We start from the raw sequence: 19,397 nt of genomic DNA on the forward strand, positions 1-19,397 counted from the left end.
GCTACATGAGCACAATTGTAGAAGCCACCACTAGATCATTAGAAACCTACCCTGTACCTCACACTACTACTCAAAACACCATCTGAAGCTTAAAAAAGCAAGTCCTATAAAGACACAGCACCCCTGAGAGAATCGTCAGACAACAGGACCCATTTCAAGAACAGCCTTAGAAACACCTCAGCCAAAAACCAGGATATTGAATAAATAGATCATATCCCTTATCACACACCAGCTGCCTAGGAAAGTTGAACTGTACAACAGACTACTTCAAATTACCCTAAAGGCACTTGGCAGGGAAACATCCACAAATTGAGAAATGAACTTAACAAAAGCCACCTAAATAGCAAACACCTGAGAGTCCATCACTCAAGCAAGTCCTGCCCAGTCTGAAGCCTTGCACACACTGGATGGGGATAAAGTCCCTGTAGGACACATAAAAGATATTTTAAGACTGTTTAGATTAGGCCCACCTCAAGCAAAGGCAAACCAATCCGTACAATTGTTTTTGCTCAAAAACCTAGTTACACTTAGTAGGTAATGCAGAAAGATAAAGAAACCCATTGAGGACCACAGAAAAACCTAATCTTTAGAGATGACTGTGTGTAAAGTTTCACTGTGGATAAAAATATATAGCAGACTTTAAAGAAGGTATTAATTAAGGTAGGATGCAGATGGTAATAGAATAAGGAGTAGATCATGTCTGAAGTTGCAATGCAAGATGCAAGCAGAAGTATACATTCTATCACCATCTGCTGAAACCAGGTGGAGCAGGGCTCCTTATCTCTGCCATGACCCATCCCTCACAACTCCTCCCCACAAGGAGTTATACCTTATGAGAGATGCCCCAACCATGGAGAAAAGCCAAGTATTTCCTACCTAAATAAAATCTGAAATTTGAAACATCAGAGCAGCCTTTCCCACTGAATTCCCAGAAGAAGACCAGGCCTATCTTCATCACCACTAGATGTTAAAAAAGTAACTACACCCTTCTCCAAAATCATTGATTCAACAAAACCACATCTGTCACTCCAAGAAAACTACAGGTACCATTATTCAGACTGTAACCAACACCCTGAGCAACAGGGTTACAGGCTGCATTCTGACCTTGCCAGTGTTTTGGTCTTTATATTACTACACTTTTATTTCCATTTTCCCAGTGAAAACTGCTATTCTAAATCCCGTATCTTTGCCTGAGAGCTCCTTAATTTCCAAGTCATATTAATTTAGAGGGAGGGAGTTTACATTTTCCGTTTCAAGAGAAGCTCCAGAGCTCCTCAGCAGACACCTGTCTGTCAAACCAAGACAGTGCCCTGCTGCAGCTCCATCCCCATGGCAGGATCCGCGCTGGATGATCCCCAGGGACCCCCGGTGGGCAGAGCCCCCCTGAGCCCTGGTGCTGCTGATCCGTGTTGGGAAGACACCTGGCTGGGGGCTGCACATCCTCCCCATGGCCTGGATTTTCTCTGCATTTCTCTTTGTCCTTCCCAAACACCCAAAACCAGGCAAAAAAATAGAGATGTTAAATAACGACCTGCTTGGGGACACGGGGGGATCTTCCAGGGGATGCGGGGGACGCTCGGATCCAGGGATTTGAGGGGTCCTGGGAGGGACCTGGGGGTTGCTCAGGGCGTTGGGCACCCCAGTTCCAGCGGCTCTGGCTGCGCTGGGAGACCGCTGGGAGAGGAGGAGGAGCGGGAGGAAAAGAGGAGCGGGAAGAGACGGAAGAGAAGCAGCGGGAGGAAGAGGAGGGACACAGGAGGAGCGGCAGGAAAAGGAGGAGCGAGTTTGAAACCACGCGCTTCTCTCTCCCGTTCGATCACGTCACAGTTTCCCCGGGTCCGGCAGCATCGCCCCCCGAAATCCCGCAGGTGAGCGGGGAGAGGGAGCTCGCCCCAAATCCATCATGGGGGGATTCCGGGAAGGTTTTATTTTTCGTTTCAGGGGATGTTTGGATCTTGCAGGAGCCCAAAGCCGAGCGGGAAATGGCCCTGGCGGGATCCTGGCGGCTCCCCCGTGGCGATGGCCCGGTATCGGCGGGGAGGGGGCGATATCAGTTCTGGGGATCCCCGGCAGAGCCGGGGGGGAAGGCGGGAGCCCCGGAGCGGGGAGAGCTCAGAGGGGCGATCCCGGAGCCGGGGGACCCCCGGCAGCCTGGAGGGGTGCGGGAGGTTGGTGCTGAGCGGGCTCCGGGCCCCCGAGGCTGAAAGGGGCGCTGACTGCTCCAGCTGCCCTTGGGCAGCGCCACCATCAAACCCAACGCGCTCAGCCCTTGTTTTCCCCCCAAACCAGGATTTCCCAAACCTTGGCTGCATTGAGGAGGAGGAGGCTGTGAGGACGAGATCGATGGCCCGGAATCCCCAGGCAGGTGAGGAGGAAGTCAGTGCCCCTTTCCCCCTGTGTCCTGCTCCATCTCCCAGCCCAGCATGACCCCGGCTGCAGCGCAGCCCTGGGGGGGATCTCCTTGCCCTTGCCTCTGGCACGGAGGCAAATCCCATCCTGTCCTTGTCCTTCCTCCCCCAGACAAGGAGCTGAGCACGGACAGCAGGGAGGACAAATCCCCGCGGCACAGCCTCGGGCAAGAGGCCGTTTGCAGCGGCTCCACGGCGCAGGAATGCAACGGGGAGGAAAAGCCCCGCAGATCCCGCAGCAGGAGGGGCTGCAAACGCACAGCCCGGGGATCCCAGCAGGAAAGAGCCAGCCCGGGCCGGGGAGGCGGCCGGAGCTCGGAGCTGGGGCTGCGTGAGCAGCTTCACCATGGGGAGAAGCCCCACAAGTGCTCAGAATGTGGGAAGGGCTTCAGTAGGAGATGGGACATGATCAGACACCGGAGAATCCACACGGGGGAACGGCCCTACGAGTGTGAGGAGTGTGGGAAGAGATTCATCCAGAACTCAGACCTGACTGTGCACCAGAGGAGCCACACCGGGGAGAAGCCCTACGAGCGTAATAAATGCAGGAAGAGGTTTGAGAGCAGCTCCAGCCTTCTGAAGCACTATCGCACTCACTGGGATGAGAGGCCCTTCTGCTGCCCCGACTGCGGGAAGGGCTTCAAGAAAAACTCCAACCTCGTCAGCCACCGGCGCATCCACACCGGGGAGAGACCCTACGAGTGTCCCGAGTGTGGGAAGAGCTTCTCACAGCGCTCTAACTTGACCAGACACCAACGGACTCTCCACTGAGAGAAGCCCTGCGAGTGCCTTGAGTGCAGGAAAAGCTTCGTGCTGGCTCCCTTGTGGCCTGGATATTCTTTGCATTTCTCTTTCTCCTTCCCAGACACCCAGTACTGGGGTAAAAATGAAGACATTGAACTAAGACATGCCTGCAGACACAGGGGGATCTTCCAGAGGATGTGGGGGACCCTGCGTTCCAACGAGTTCAGGTTTCCTTGAGGGTTGCTCAGGGCTTTGGGCTCCCCAAGTCCAGTGGCTCTGGCTGCACTGGGAGATGCTGACGGAGCTTCTGGGGCAGCTGATCAAGGACCCCCTGCCCTGACACCCTCCCCGTTTCCCCCTGACCCAGCTCCTGCTGTCCCCTGTCCAGGATCCTCCTCTCCCCACTGTCACTGCCCTTGCCCCCAGTCCATTCCTGTCTCACACCACTCCTGCCCCTGTCCCAGTTCAGATCCCATTCCCAGTATCATTCCCTGTCCTGTATTCTCTGCCTGGTTACTGTTCACATATTCCCAGTCCCATATTCCCTGTCCTGTTCCCCTTCTAGTATTCCTGATCCCAGTCCCATTCCCATATTTCCATTTCTATATTTCCAGTCCCCTTCCCATATTCCCATTCCCAGTCCTGTTGCCTATCCCCATGTCTGTTTCCTGTCCCATATTCTGAATCCCCATCCCATATTTTCTCCCCAGTTTCTATTTCCATATTTCCTGTTCTGTTCCCATATTCCTATTCCCTGTTCTTGTTTTCATTCACATTCCAATGTCCTTTTCCCAGTCCCCACTCTCAGTCCCTGTCCCCATTCCTGGTTGTTGGAGAGTGGAACAGAGAAGCCTCTCTGACTCCCTCTGAGGGAGAACAGTATACAAGAATTAAATTTAAAATGTTTTCAGAAATTAAAATACACGAAACCACACAGACATTAAATAAAGGTCTAAGTTTTAGTTTAAGGAATTAGAAATATTAAGTAGCATAGATATGAAGTAGAAGTTTAAATCTTAGTGTGAAGTACATAGAAATATGTGTTAAATACTATGAAAAGTAAAATATGTGGAATCTCCTATAAAATACTGGCTGCATTGAGACATTAAAAACTTAGTTCTAGAAAAAATAAAATTGCAGTAGGAATATTTTGTATATTTTTCACATAGAACAGATAGGCCATATGCACAAGTTATGTGTAGACTTTAGTATTACGGAATTCTAACAGGTTTAGGAGAAATTCATCAGGTTCACGATTTTGGCTCATTGGGTAATTTGTTAATAAAAATCTATGTATTGGATCCAGTGCTCTCTCTTGCTTCTCTCTCATCACTCTTTCTTCTTCCACCACCATCATCATCACCACTACCAGCATGGGAGAGAAGAAGAAAAGGAAGATGAAGAAGAGAAGAACAGAAGAAGAAAGGCCAGGGAGCATCTGCCTCTGGAGACTGCACCAGCCGCAGCTTCGGCCTCTTGCAGCAGAGAGCTGCTCCTGCTTCCATTGGGACTTTATGGCAGAGAGATTGAACAGGGACTGGAGAGCCTTGGGCTCTTTGCCTTTGGAGCCTGACGTGCCTTGACAAGAAACAACTTTACAGCAGCCAGCAGCTGCTCTGCTCAGGGAAGATCTAAAGCCACAACCAATCCCCACAGCCAGTGCCAGTCCCAGTTGTTGACACTGCTGGAGGCCTAGGCACATTTTAGCTAGGCCTTTTTTCTCAAGTTCTAAGTATTTTTCTCAGGCCATGAAATTTTCTCAGCCTCTATCCAGGATTTTTCCCAAGCTGGAGACTTTTTCTCTATTGTAAACATAAGACAAGGAATCATAACAGAGGTAAACACCTGCAAGGTCCATGAGAAAGTCAGGGAGGAGAGGTGTCTCCTCTGACCAATGATCTGTGTGTATTTTGTTTTCCACAAATTGTCTTATTTAAGGCAATGGTTTATTTCAATAAATTGCTCTTTCTTGCTCTTTTCTGCACCAAGCCAGAGAGTGTCTTGTTGCTGTTTTGTCTCTGCTCCATAACCCTTCCACAGCAACAGAGCCAGACACAGCATCAGCAAATCACCACTGCTGTGTTTTGGCAGGACTTTGGTTCTGCACGTGCAAAGCAACAGCAGCTTGTTGGCATTTTGGCCACTGAAGCTCAGCACTGACTGAAGTGGCATTTTTAATGCACTCCCTAACTGCAAAACACCTTCAGACACACTTTAATGACAGACAGGCAGCAGGAAAATCTGTGTTTTGCCTGGTGTGAGACAAGTCAGAGGGGCAGAGCATATCAAATAAAGGGACTGCTGCTTTAGCTGCCAGGCTGTGCAGAACACAGCAGCACTGCAAGTTAATTCACTGCACTCACATTCCAGTCATTGTACTGCAGTCATTGCACACCAGTGGTCTTTGAAATACTAATTATTTATTAAAACTGATCTTCAGAAGAGCTTCAACAGCATGTGACTGACCAGACACTGCTGTGAATACCATGAACTGTGTGGACCACTCTGAAAACTTAAGCTTGATGAAAGTAAGATCAGCAACTTCTGTTTCCCAAAAGATCAAAAGGCACTGTAAATGCAGGAAACAAAAGAATTATCTTTCAAAACAAGATAATTATCAAATTCAAAAGAATTATCTTTCATCTTTCTGCTGATGGCAATTTCCCTAAAACTCTCCTTACTGCACTCAGAGGAAGCAACAAGTTTCACCCTGCCCAGCACCCGGTCTTGTATTTCACACTGCAGTACAAATGCAGGTATCCTAACAGGACTGTGCAGTCCATGTGCAGTTTTTAAGGACATGCCCAAATGGATGATTGGCTGTATTTACACTGACCAGGACACAGCCATGTTCACTAAGTGTGTCTGACAAGGAAGAATTTTCTCTAGCATACATTTGGGAGGTTTTTATTACTTATATCCATTTTGTTCTTAGTGACAACAGAGCACTTGCTCAAATTTAAGTTTCTGTTTTCTTCATCTCCTTAATGCATGCAGCAGAAGAACCTGCATCCTTTAATGCAATGGGAAGCTTTTGACAGCCATGACAGAAATTAAAACTGGAATGTGAGTAAACCAGACTGGATGTCAATGTGACTCTCCTCAGTTTTGGCCATGCTAAATTGTATTAGAATCATATATTCTGACATGTGCACAGTCTAACTAAAACAGTGCAGAGCCCTTGGTGTTATGGGATTGCTGATGTAAAAGACCTTTGCTTCCACACCACTTTTCACAGCTGACTCACAGCTTTCTTTCAACTTCCTATCAATTCCTGCAATCGAATCTTAATAGCAGATAGAACTCCGTTTCCTGCCATTTCTGTGTAGGATTCAGTATTTGTGCCAGAGGACCGGAGAATTCCAAACGATTTTAAAAATTAGGCTCCAAATCCCCCATTTCTCTTTTAGCTCTTTAGCTGTGCCCTGCTCTCCAAAGGCTCTGATTCAACAACTCATGTGTGCCAGGAGCAAACATAGTTAACTTTTGGAGGATATTCGGGGGCAATTTGGGTTTTTTTGGGAGTTCTCAGGAGTGTTATAAATGGATATTTTGATATGTTAACTTTTCAACCCTTGGCCATATGCATTTGCCTCTTGCTTGGTGAAAGCTGCTGTGGGCCAGGGCCAGCACCGAGCTGGGCTGTGTGGGCCAGGCAACGTGGAGAGTCTTGGCTGATCTTGCTGTACCCCTGGCCTCAGCAAAGGCTTGGAGGATTTGCCTCCCAAGGCATCCTGCTCATTGGCTCTTCCTGTGCGCCTTGGAGAGAACAAGGACGATATTTCTGGCAGCTGGGCATTAGCAGCCCTTCAAACGGGGGCGTGTTGTGGAGCAAGCCCAGCTGAGACACCCTGTGAGGAGCCAGCCCAGTGCTCCTTGCTCCTCCCTGCTGACACCAGATGGTTGATGTGGTTTTGGGATGAGCCCAGCTCCATGACGGGGTGCTACGTGCACACAAGACAGCTGCCCCTGTCCCGCAGGGTCCCAGCAGTGCCTCGCAGTTGTCCTGCACACACATTAGGATGTGGCCAAGAGAGGTCCTGGAAGCTGAGCAGCTGATTTGAAGTTTTTGCAGGTGCCTACAGGTCAAGGCCAACGGTGTTCCCTCAGGATGCAGCAGTCCTGATGGTTCGCCCCAGAGCTGCCTGATGCCGCCCACTCCTTGTGGCACCAGTTGCTTTCCTGTGGAATGTTCTACCTCCACCAAGACCAAAGAGGGAGCTGGACAAAGAGCTTGCCAGGCCACTCTCGATCCTTTCCCAGCAGTCCTGTTTCCTCCCTCCAGTCCTCAGACTGTGCCCATCTCTTTTGCTCCCCTTAGCTCATCCCTTTGCTTTGCTTTCCATCAATAAAGTTTGGCTTCTTCACTTTGCCTGCATCTCTGTGGAGCTCAAGCAGTGCAAATCCAGAGCCCTGGGACACACAGGCCCCTCCTGCCATTCTGTTCCACACCGTGTTCTGTGCAGAGACTCAGAGGAACGAGGGCAGATCAGGTTGGAAAGGTCTCTGTGCTGAAGCTTCAGATCCACAACACTGTGAACTTCAAGGTCTTGCCTCAAGGCTGATGGCTGCCACCAGCTTGGCCCCATGCCACCCACTGTGGACGTGGCCAGGGACAAGACGGCAGAGGGGTCGGGCAGACACTCCGCAGTGGCCGTGCTCCATCCTCTGGGGCATCCTGGGGCTTTCCCTGCCTGGGGAGCGCAGGGCTGGCCTGTGTTCTCTGCACATGAACGGTTGATCTTATCCACAGGAAACAAAATCAGCATCCCCGTTTCCAGATGTTAGTTAGGAGGAGGAGTTTGGCGCAACAAAGGCAGCCGGGTGTTGGGGGTTGAGTGTTTTTCTGTTACTGTGTCAATTGAAAGAATTTTTCCCATTATCATGCCAATGGAGCTGGCCGGGTTACACCCAGGGTCTCTGATGGGTCCAGACAAAAGGGGTGGGTGGGAACAGCTCCTGCAGGGGCCTCTGAGGTTTCCGGGAGGACACCCGGGTTTCCGGCGTGCTCAGAGGAGGACGTGCGGGATCTTCAGCCATGCGTTCGGAGCACAGGAGAGCCAGACCCTCTGCGATCACCTGCCCTGCATCTGCCCCGTTCCAGCCTCCTGCCTCTGCGGACACAGCTGATCCCCCAGACACATACGGTGAGTGAGGAGCCGCCGCTCCAGCCCGTTCCCACCCGGGACCAGCGTGGCCGCTGCCACCCCTCCCCCCTCCCTCCTGCCTCCGTTCCCGTCTGCCCTTCAGCAGATCCGGGCTCTGGACTAAGCACGGAGACAGCGTGCTTGCATCTAAAGGGACTGACACCGAGTTATCTATTTCGTTCTGTTAGCAATTTTAACTGTTATTGTTTTCTGCTTGTTTAGTTAGATATATTAGTAAAAGAGCTGTTATTCCCACCCCCTTATCTCTTCCTCAGAGTCCTTGATTCAAACAATTATAATACTTGGGGGGGGGGAGTGGAACCAAAGTCCCTATTCCAAAGGGAAACTTCTGCCCTTACTGGCAGACACCTGTCCTTTCAAACCAGGACAGATTTTTGGCGTCCAACGTGGAGCAGAGGGCACTAAGTTGAGAGTTAAGACAGGAATAACAGCTCTCTTAACTGGCAATATGTTGTCTGGTTTAATCTGGTTTGTGTTCCATGTGGTCACAGCCATCTCCCTCCCATTTGCAAGCCCTTATTTGAATTTGGGCCCACTCACCAAATTTACTGTAGCTATTATCCGATTCTTTTGGTGGATTGATTATGTCAGGAATTCATGGGTTTTTAATTTTTTCTGGGAAGCGGTTGCATGGATCCGGAGCTATCGTACTCTAACTGCGTGTTTCTGGGGCTATTTCAGTAATGGTACTTACTGTGAGGTAATGTGTGCAAGGGAAATTTTCTCCCAACCCATCACCCAGTTTTTTGAGGCTACCCCACCATTTCTCAAGGATTTCAGATCTGCTATAATTGCTAGTGTTATTAATCTGTGGCTGGTGTTGCTGATAGGCCTGTTCTACTTAGCATTCAGAAACAAGGGAATATTGGCTTGGACAAAAACTCTGATACCTGCCCCAGGGACTAGGGATGCTGCCCCAGAGCCTGCCCCTGGGACTAGGGATGTTGCCCCAGAACCCATCTCTGCCCCAGGGACTAGGAATGCTGCCCCAGAGCCTAACCCTGCCCCACAGCTCACTGCAGAAATGAGCCGCCCAGAGTGGGTGGGGGCTCTAGTGAAGGATATGGGCCACATGTTGAAGGAGCATAGCCAGATGATGAAGGAGTACTTTTCTCCAGATGGTGAGAAACCCTCCCCCTGCCCTAAAGAGGGAGAGTCAGATGGTGCTGCAGTGGAACCCGTAGATGTTGTATCTGTCCAGGTTCCAGCTGGACCACAGGAGCAGCCACAGCCAGCAGCAGTTGCTCCTCTGGAAACTAGGAAATCTAAGATTAAAACGAGGCACTTAGATATTGGGGATCAGCAAGGAGTGTCCTCACAACCAGCAAGGGAGCCAGAGGTTGAGATTGTCACCGAGTCCCTCTCATACGATAGTCTCCGTAACCTGCGTAAAGACATTGCTCGGCGGGGCCGTGAGCCTTTCACAACTTGGTTACTCCGGGTCTAGGACCTTACGGGAACAGGTGTTCACCTGGATGGAACTGAGGCCAGGAATTTGGGATCCTTGGCCCAGGATTCAGGTGTGGACCAGATATTCGTAAGGGAGCAAGGCCTCCTTTCCCTCTGGGACTGGCTTTTAATGAGTGTGAGAGAGAGGTTTGTACACAGAGAGAGAATGCAGGAGCACCACCGTAGGATGCGCTGGAAGACCCTTGAGGAAGGGATCCAGCAGCTGAGAGAGACAGCAGTATTAGAGGTACTCTTTGGGAGGGATGGACAGCATGACAATGACCCTGACAAGATCAAGTGCACAGGGCAGATGTTATGGAACTTGGCAACCTTGGGTCCATCTCAATATACCACCTACATAGCAATGATTAATGCTGATAACCATCCAGAGACAGTGTGTTCTGTTGCCAACAAACTCAGAAATTTTGAGAGCATGATGAATGGCCCAATGCAGGCCAATGTCTCTGCCGTGGCCAGGGACCTCCAACAGGTCGAAGATAGGATGAGGGATATGAGGGAGGAGATGATGGAGAGAATTGAGGAGGTGAGGAAGATCAGCGTAGCATCAGTACGAGTCACAGGCCCCCAAGTCAGAGCTTCACACCCCCCGCTAGGGAGAGAGGGTACACCTCACGATCTGACCTGTGGTTTTTCCTGTGAGACCATGGGGAAGACATGGGAAAATGGGATAGGAAACCCACTTCTGTCCTGGCAGCACGAGTGCGTCAGCTCAGGGAGGGAAATGCTAACCGAGGGAGCTGCACTAAAATGAAGGTAGCCTCAAGCTCCCACAAGCAAGGTGCAGGGTATTACAGCAAGGAGGATGTTCTGTCAGATCCCCTGGAAGGAACCTCCACTATGTATGCCCAGCAAAGAAATAATAACCAGGGCTAGAGGGGCCCTGCCTCTAGCCAGGGAGAGGCATGGGATGACAGGATCTATTGGATAGTGTGGGTGCGATGGCCTGGCATGTCAAAGCCACAGAAACATAAAGTGCTAGTTGATACTGGTTCACAATGCACCCTGATACCATCGGAACATTTGGGGAAGAAACCTGTTTCCATTGTTGGGGTGATGGGGGGATCACAGGAATTCACTTTGCTGGAAGCTGAGATTAGCCTGACAGGGAAGGGGTGGCAGAAACATCCAATTGTAACTGGCCCAGGGGCACCGTGCATTCTAGGCATAGACTTCCTCAGGAACAGCTACTACAAAGACCCAAAGGGGTTCAGGTGGGTTTTTGGAATAGCTGCTGTAGAGACAGAGAGCATTAAGCAGTTGAACACCTTGCCTGGACTGTCAGAAAACCCCTCTGCAGTAGGACTCCTGAAAGTGACTGAGCAACAGCTGCCAATTGCCACCATGACAGTGCACCGCCAGCAGTACCGGACAAATCGAGATGCTGTGATCCCCATCCACAAGATGATCCGTGATCTAGAGAGCCAAGGGGTGGTCAGAAAGAGCCACTCACCCTTCAACAGTCCCATCTGGCCTGTGCAGAAATCTGATGGAGAATGGAGACTGACTGTGGACTATTGTGCATTGAATGAAGTGACTCCACCGCTGAGCGCTGCCATGCCGGACATGCTGGAACTCCAGTACGAGCTGGAGTCCAAGGCAGCAAGGTGGTATGCCACCATTGACATTGCAAATGCATTCTTCTCCATTCCTTTGGCAGCAGAGTGCAGGCCTCAATTTGCTTTCACCTGGAGGGGCGTGCAGTACACCTGGAACCGACTGCCCCAGGGGTGGAAGCACAGTCCTACCATCTGCCACGGACTGATCCAGGCTGCACTGGAGAAGGGTGAGGCTCCAGAACATTTGCAGCACATCGATGACATCATTGTGTGGGGGAACACAGCAATGGAGGTATTTGAGGAAGGAGAGAAGATCATCCAGATTTTGCTGGGAGCCAGTTTCACCCTTAAAAAGAGCAAAGTCAAAGGACCTGCCTGAGAGATCCAGTTCCTGGGAGTGAAGTGACAGTGCCAGGTGTGCAAGGGTTCAGATCGGGGTCCCCTAGTCCCTGGGGCAGGATCAGGCTCTGGGGCAGAATCTCTAGTCCCTGGGGAAGGGTCAGGGTCTAGGGCAGCATCCCTAGTCCCTGGGGTATGGTCAGGCTCTGGGGCAGCCCCTCTGTTCCCTCAGGTAGGTATCAAGGTTGTCATTGAGGCCAATATTCCCTTATCTCTAAATACGAAATAGAACAGGCAAATAAGCAACGCCAGCCGCTGTATGATATCATTAGCATTTAAAATGGATCTGAACTCCTTGAAAAATGGTGGGGAAGCCTCAAGAAACTGGGTGATGGGTTTGGAGAAGATTTCCTCTGAATTCACTTTCTCACAGTAGGTACCATTATTGAAGTAAACCCAGAAACACAGGTAAAGTATGACAGCTCTGGATCCATATGGCCACTTTCCAGAAAAAATTAAAAAAGCCTGAATTCCTGATGTAATCAACCCACCAAATGAATCGGATAATAGATACAGTTATTTTGGTGAGGGGGCCCATGTTCAAATAAGGTCGTGCAAATGGGAGAGAGATACCTGTGATCACATGGAGCCCAAACCAGATTAAACTGGACAACATGTCGTCACTTAGCACAAGAAATCTTAGGTAACTCAAGAGCTGTTATTCCTGTCTTAACCCTCCTCTCAATGCTCTCTGCCCCATGTCTGGGTCACCAAAATCTGTCTTGGTTTGAAGGACAGGTGTCTGCCAATAAAGGCAGAAGCTCATCTTTGAAATAGAGAATGTAAGTCCTCTCCCTCCCAATAATTATAATTTTTGAATCAGGAACTCTCAGACAGAGATAAAGGGGTAGCCTCCTACCACTGAGACCACAGCTGACCACCAGGATTCCAATGGTGAGTGGTGAGCTGTTCCTCCACAGTGGTAGGAGGCTGGAGCGGAGCAGATGCAGAGCAGTGTCCCACAGCAGAGCCTGGCTTCCCCGGCATTCGGACGGCGTGGGCTGGAAACCGGCAGTCCTCACTTCGCCCAGACCCTGCCGGAGCGTGAAAAGCCCTGGAAGCCAGCCCCCATCTACCCCTTTGTCTCCAGCCCTGAAAGAGCCTGGGTGTAACCCTGCAGGCTTCCTTAGCATAATAATGGAAAAAAATCTTCAAGCTGGGACCATAAGGGAACAAACCCCAACACTCAACATATATATATATATATACACACATACACATATGTATATATGTATATATAAGAGGGTATTGGTTTGGGTATGATATAGATTGTAATAGAATAAGGGTGGATTATGTCCTATATATCTTACCTACAATGTAAAGATATGCCCAAAAGTATGTATGCTATCACTATCTGCTGAAGCCAGGTGGGGCAGTGGTTCTCATCTCTGTGGGAGATATCCTCTGCTGATATGACTGCTGTTAAAAACCAGATGGGGAAATGTTCTTTATCTTTCCCTTGACCCATCCTTCCTCCAGGAAGATATCTTCTGTAAATGGGCCTTTGGGTCCCGCTGCATAACTGATAAAATTGCATCATCCCATTGTTAGGAGTTCCACCCAGGGGAAGAAGCCAAGCGTTTCCTACCTAGATAAAATCTGAGATTTGGAACACCAAAGCAGCCCTTAGCCACTGGTTTCCAAAGAACAAGAGCTCCTAGAACTTCTATAGGATCACGGCTTCAAGACCACTTCATCTGGACTGCTACCACCACTCTAAGTAATAGGGTGTCAGATTGTGTTTTGACAAGGTCAGTGGTTTCTTTTGTACTACTGCATGTATTTTCTCCTTTTTCGTATTGAATTGGATTTCTGATGTGGAGTCTCTCACTAGTTTTGCTTTCAGAACCATTACAAGGACTCTTAGAACCTAATGGCCATTGTGACACCGTGGGGCCTCAGAGAAAAAAAGGGGCATTGTGACATCATCAGGGCCCAAAGGAACCAAGGGGCCTTCAGACACCATAAGGACCTTGTGGGATCAAGGGGCCATTGTGACACCACTGTGTCCCATGAAACCAATGTCCATTGTGACACCATAGGGCTTCACAGAACCAAGGGCCCATCATGGCACCATGGGACTCATGGCACCAAGGGGCCATTGTGACACCATGAAGACTAGCAGGACCAAGGGGCCACTATAACACCATTGGGTCTAACAGAACCAAGGGGCCATTTTGACACCATAGAGCCAAAGTTCACCAAGGGGCCATTGTGACACCAGGGAGTCTAATGGCACCAAGGGACAGTGTGACACCATGGAGCCTAAGAGAACCAAGGGGCCATTGGGACACCATTGTGACAAATGGAACCAAAGGTACATTATGACCCCATGGGCCCTAGCAGAAACAAGGAGCTTTTGTGACACCATTGAGGCTCACAGAATCTAGAGGACAATGTAACACCATAGGCCCTTAGTGAACTAAGACTACATGGTTACACCACGGGGCATCATGGCACCAAATGTCCATGGTGACATCGTGGATCATATCAGAACCAAGGGCATATTGTGGCACCATTTGGCCTGACAGAATCAAGATGTCATAGTGACACCATGGGGCCTCATAGAACGAAGGGCCGTCGTGACTGCATGGGGATGAACAGAATGCAGGCAACATTGTGTCACCATGGGGCCTCACAGAACCAAGGGGCCATTGTACCACCATGGGGCCTCGTTGAGCCAAGAGGCCATTTTGAACACAAAAGGGCCTAATAAAGCCAAGGGGCCATGGTGACACCATGGGTCCTAAAAGAACTGAGGGGAAATTGTGACACCATGGGGCATAATGGAACCAAGAGGCTTTGGTGACACCATAGGGCCTAAGATATGAAGGGTCCATTGTCATACCATGGTGTCCACCGGAACCAAGGCATCATTGTGACACCATGCAGCCCATTTGAACCAAGGGACCAGTGTGACAACACGGAGCCTAACAGAACCAAGGGGCCATTGTGACACCAGGGGACCTCAGGGAACCAAAGGACCATTGTGACATCATGCGCCCTTTGATACCCAAGGGACCCTTTAAACAAAATGGGGCCTCATAGAAGCAAGGGTGCACTGTGACACTATGGACTCTAATGGAACCCAAGGGTCCATTGTGGCACCATGCGGCCTAATACAATAAACGGCCATTGTGACACCATGGGGCCTCATGAAACCAAGGGTCAATTGTGACCCCCATGTGGCCTAACAGAACCCAGGGAGCATTGTGACACCATTGTGCTGTATGAAACCAAAGGGCCATTGTGACACCATTGGTCCAAACAGAAACAAGGGGACAACGTGACACCATTGTGCCATCTGGAACGAATGGTCTATTGTGACACCTTGGAGCCTAACATTATAAAGGGGCCACTCTGGCACGACGAGGCCTGATAGAACCAAGGGACCATTGTGACACCATGGGACCTCATAGCAGCAAGGGTCCATTTTGAACACCATGGAAGCTCATAGAACCAAGGGGCCATTTTAAACACCACGGAGCCTAATAGAATCAATGGGCCATTGTGACCCCAAGTGCCCTAAAAAAACTGTGGGAAATTGTTACACCATGGGGCATAATGGAACCAAGGAGCCATTGTGACACCATGGGGCATCATGGCACCAAGGAATCATTTTGAACACAATGGGACATATAAGAACCAAAGGGCCATTGTGACATCATGGGTGCTAATAGAACCAAGGGGAAATTGTGACACCATGGAGCATAATGGATGCAATGGTGTTTTGCAAAACCATGTGGCCTAACAGAACCCAGGGGCTGTTGTGACACCATTGTGCCGTATGAAACCAATGGTCCATTGTGACATCATGGGGCCTAACACAACCAAAGGGCCTTTGTGACACCATGGGGCCTCATAGAACCAAGAGGCCATTGTAAAACTATGGGACCTCTGGGAACCAAGGGGATATTGTGACACCATGAGGTCTCAAAGAACCAAAGGGTGATTTAGACACCCTGGAGCCTAATGAAACCAAGGGTTCCTTGTGACACATGGAGGCTCATGGAACCAAGGGGACTTTGTAACACCATGAGGCCTCGTAGAACCAAGGGGCCATTTAAACACCACGGGACCTCATGGAACCAATGGGCCAAATTGACACATTTTGCCTCATAGAACCAAGGTGCCATTGTGACACCCAGATGGCTCATGGCTCCAAGGGGCCAATTTGAACACTATGGGAGCTCATAGAACCAAGAACCAATTTGAACACCATGGGGCCCAAAAGAACCAAGAAGCCATGGTGACACTGTGGGTCCTAACACAACTGAGGGGAGATTGTAACACCATGGGGCATAATGGGACCAAGAGGCTTTTGTGAAACCATGGGACCTCATGGCACCAAGGGGCCATTTTGAACACCATGGGGCCTAATACAGCAAAGAGGATTTTGTGTCACCATGAGTCCTCTGATAATCAAGGTGGGATTGTGACACCAAGGGGCCTCATAGAACCAAGGGGGTATTGACACACCATGGAGTCTAACAGAACCAAGGGGCCATTGTGCCACCATGGCACTTCATGGAACCAAGAGCCATTGTGAGACCATGGGACCAAACAGGCCAAGGTGCCATTGTTACTCAATGCTGTCCACTGGGACCAAGGGGCTATTGTGAGACCATGGAGCCTAAGAGAACAAAGGGCCCATTGTGACACCATGCAGCCTATCTGAACCAAGGGTCCATTGTGACACCGTGGAACCTAACAGAAGCAAGGTGCCATTCTGATACTATAGGGCCCCATGGCACCAAGGGGCCATTTTGAAACCAAGGGTGCCTAACCGAACCAAAAGGCCATTGTGACACCATGGGACCGTAGAGAAGCAAGAGGCCATTTTGACCATGGGTCCTCATAGAACCCAGAGTGCATTGTGACACCATGGGGCCTCATAAAACCAAGGGTCCATTGTGGCATATGGCAATCATAGAACCAAGGGGCCATGGTAACAGCATGAGATCTCAGAGAATCACAGATCCACTGTGGCACTATGTGGCCTATCTGAATAGAGGGGCCATTGTGACAACATGGGTCCTAACAGAACCAAGGGGAAATTGTAACATCATGAGGCCAAACAGAACTAATGGGCCATTGTAACTCCATTGGGCCTTATGGAACCAAGGGTCCATCATGACACAATGAGTCCTAACAAAACCAAGGGAAAATGGTGACACCATATGTCCTAAAAGAATCAAGGGTCTATTGGGAGTACCATAGGGCCTAAGGAAACCCAGTAGCCATTGTAACCCCATTGTGCTATATGAAACCAATGGGCCATTTTGATACGATGGGACCTAATAGAACCATGTGGCAAATGCGACACCAATGTGCTGCCTGGAACCAATGTTCCATTGTGACACCATGGGGCCTAACAGAATAAAGGGGCCATTCTGACAACACGGGCCTCATAGAACCAAGATACCATTGTGACCCGATGGGACCTCATAGAACCAATGAGCTGTTGTGACACCATGGGACTTCATGGAACCAAGGGGCCATCATGACATGACGGGGTCTCAGTGAACCAAGATGCCATTGTGACACCATGGGGCCTCATAGAAACCAAAGGTGTATTGTGACACCAGTGGGTCTAACAGGACCAAGTGTCCATTGTGACATATGAGGGCTCATAGAACTCAGGGGCCATTATAACACCATGGGACCTCACAGAACCATGGGTCCATTGTGACACCATGTGGCATATCTGATCTAAGTGGTCATTGTTGCAACAATGGACTCAAACAGAATCAAGGTCCATTGTGACACCAAGTAGCCTCATGGCACCAAAGGGCCACTTTGAACACCATACGAGGTCACAGAACCAAGGGGCAATTATTAACACTATGGGGCCTAACAGAACCAAGGGGCCATAGTTACACCATGGGTCTTAACAGATGGGAAATTGTGACACTATAGAGCCTAACAGAACAAGGGGCCATTTTCACACTATGGTGTCCACCAGAATCAAGGGGCCATTATGACATCATGGGGCCTCCCAGAACCAAGAGACCATTTTGACCCCACGGAGCCTGACTGGACCATGGTGCCGTTGTGACACCGTAGGCCTCATGGCACCAAGGTGCCATTTTGAACACTGTGGGGTCTAAAAGGACCAAGGGGACCATTTTATACCATGGGGCATAATGGATGCAAGGGTTTATTGTGACACCAGTGGGCCTAACAGAACAATGGGGCTGTTGTGACACTATGGGAGCTCATTACACCAAGGGGTCATTGTAAAAACATGGGACCTCATTGAACCAAGGGTCCATTGTGACACCATAGGTCCTCAGAAAACCAAGGGGTCATTGTGACACCTGGGGCCTAATAGACCCAAGGGTGTATTGTGACACCATGGGGCGTAACAGAGCCAAAGGGCCATTGTGACACCATGAGGGCTCATAGAACCAATGGTCCAGTGAGACACCATGGATCTCATGATATCAATAGGTCACTGTGACACCATGGGGCCTCATAGATCCCAGGTTCCATTGTGTCACTATGAGACCTCATGGCACCAAGCGGCCATTTTGACATCATGGAGCCTCTTGGAACAATGGTCTATGATGACACCATGGGGCGATACAGAACCAAGGTGCCAGTGTGACACCTTGCACCTTAACAAAACTAAGGAGCCATTTTGACATCATGGCCTCATAAAACCAAGGGGCCAATGTGACACCATGGGACCTCACAGAACCATGTTGTGGCACCATCTGGTATGTCTGATCAAATTGGTCATTTTGACAACATGGACCCAAACAGAACCAAAGTGCCATTGTGACCCAAACCAGGCTCATGGAACCGATGGCCCATTTTGAACACCATGGGAGATCATAGAACCAAGGGGCAATTATTAACACCTTGGGGCCTAATAGAATGAAGGGGCCATGGTGACACCGCGGGGTCTTATAGAATTAAGGTTGTGTTGTGACACCATGGTGCCTAACAGACCCAAAGGTTTATTGTGACCCATGGGGGCTCATAGAAGCAAGGGGCCCTTGTAACACCTAGAAACACATAGAACCTCATGGAATCAAGTGGCCATTGGGACACTTTGGTGCCTCATAGAACCAAGGGGCCATTCTGGAACCATGGGGCCTCTGAGAACCAAGGGGTGATGTAGACACCATGGAAACTAATGAAACCAAGGGCCATTGTTACACCATGAGATCTAAGAGAAGCAAGGGGCCATGGTGTTACCTTGAGGCCTAAAAAAATCATGGGGCCATCTTGACACCATGGAGTTTCGTGGAACCAAAATGCCATTGTGACACCAATGGACCACAGAAACCAAAGGGGAATTGGCATATCCCGGGGCCTAAGAGAACCAAGGTGCCATTGTGGCACCATGGATAGCAACATATAAAAGTAGTCATTATGGCCGCATGGGGAATCACCCCCAGATCTCCCAAATTTCCGTGTCCCCCCAGTTCTCCAGTCGCGGCGCTTTCTTCAGAGCGGTCCCAGGGTGTCCCAGGTGTTTCTCAGAGGGCTCCAGGGGGTCGCAGCGGGGATCCAGAGGGATCCAGAGGAATTCTCTGGAAATCCCCCTTCTCCCCTCCCCCACCGCGCTGCCTCGGTCACTTTCGCTTCCGCGTCTCAACCCGAGAGACCGGGATCTACCCAGCTACCCGTGACGTCACTGA

The 19,397-nt window shown here is 49.9% G+C and overlaps 2 protein-coding genes across 2 annotated transcripts in view; one reads left to right on the plus strand and one right to left on the minus strand.

The window, feature by feature from the left end:
* The window catches only part of LOC306815547 (class I histocompatibility antigen, F10 alpha chain-like), a 260,303-nt gene that overhangs the window by 83,857 nt on the left and 157,049 nt on the right, over positions 1 to 19,397 (minus strand). The gene's annotated exons all lie outside the window — the stretch shown is intronic.
* The window catches only part of LOC306815542 (class I histocompatibility antigen, F10 alpha chain-like), a gene marked incomplete at its 3' end in the record, with an annotated part of 28,367 nt that overhangs the window by 8,150 nt on the left and 820 nt on the right, over positions 1 to 19,397 (plus strand). The window lies entirely within an intron of this gene.

Source organism: Erithacus rubecula (assembly GCF_903797595.1).
Source record: "Erithacus rubecula genome assembly, contig: scaffold_151_arrow_ctg1, whole genome shotgun sequence".
NCBI lineage: Eukaryota > Metazoa > Chordata > Aves > Passeriformes > Muscicapidae > Erithacus > Erithacus rubecula.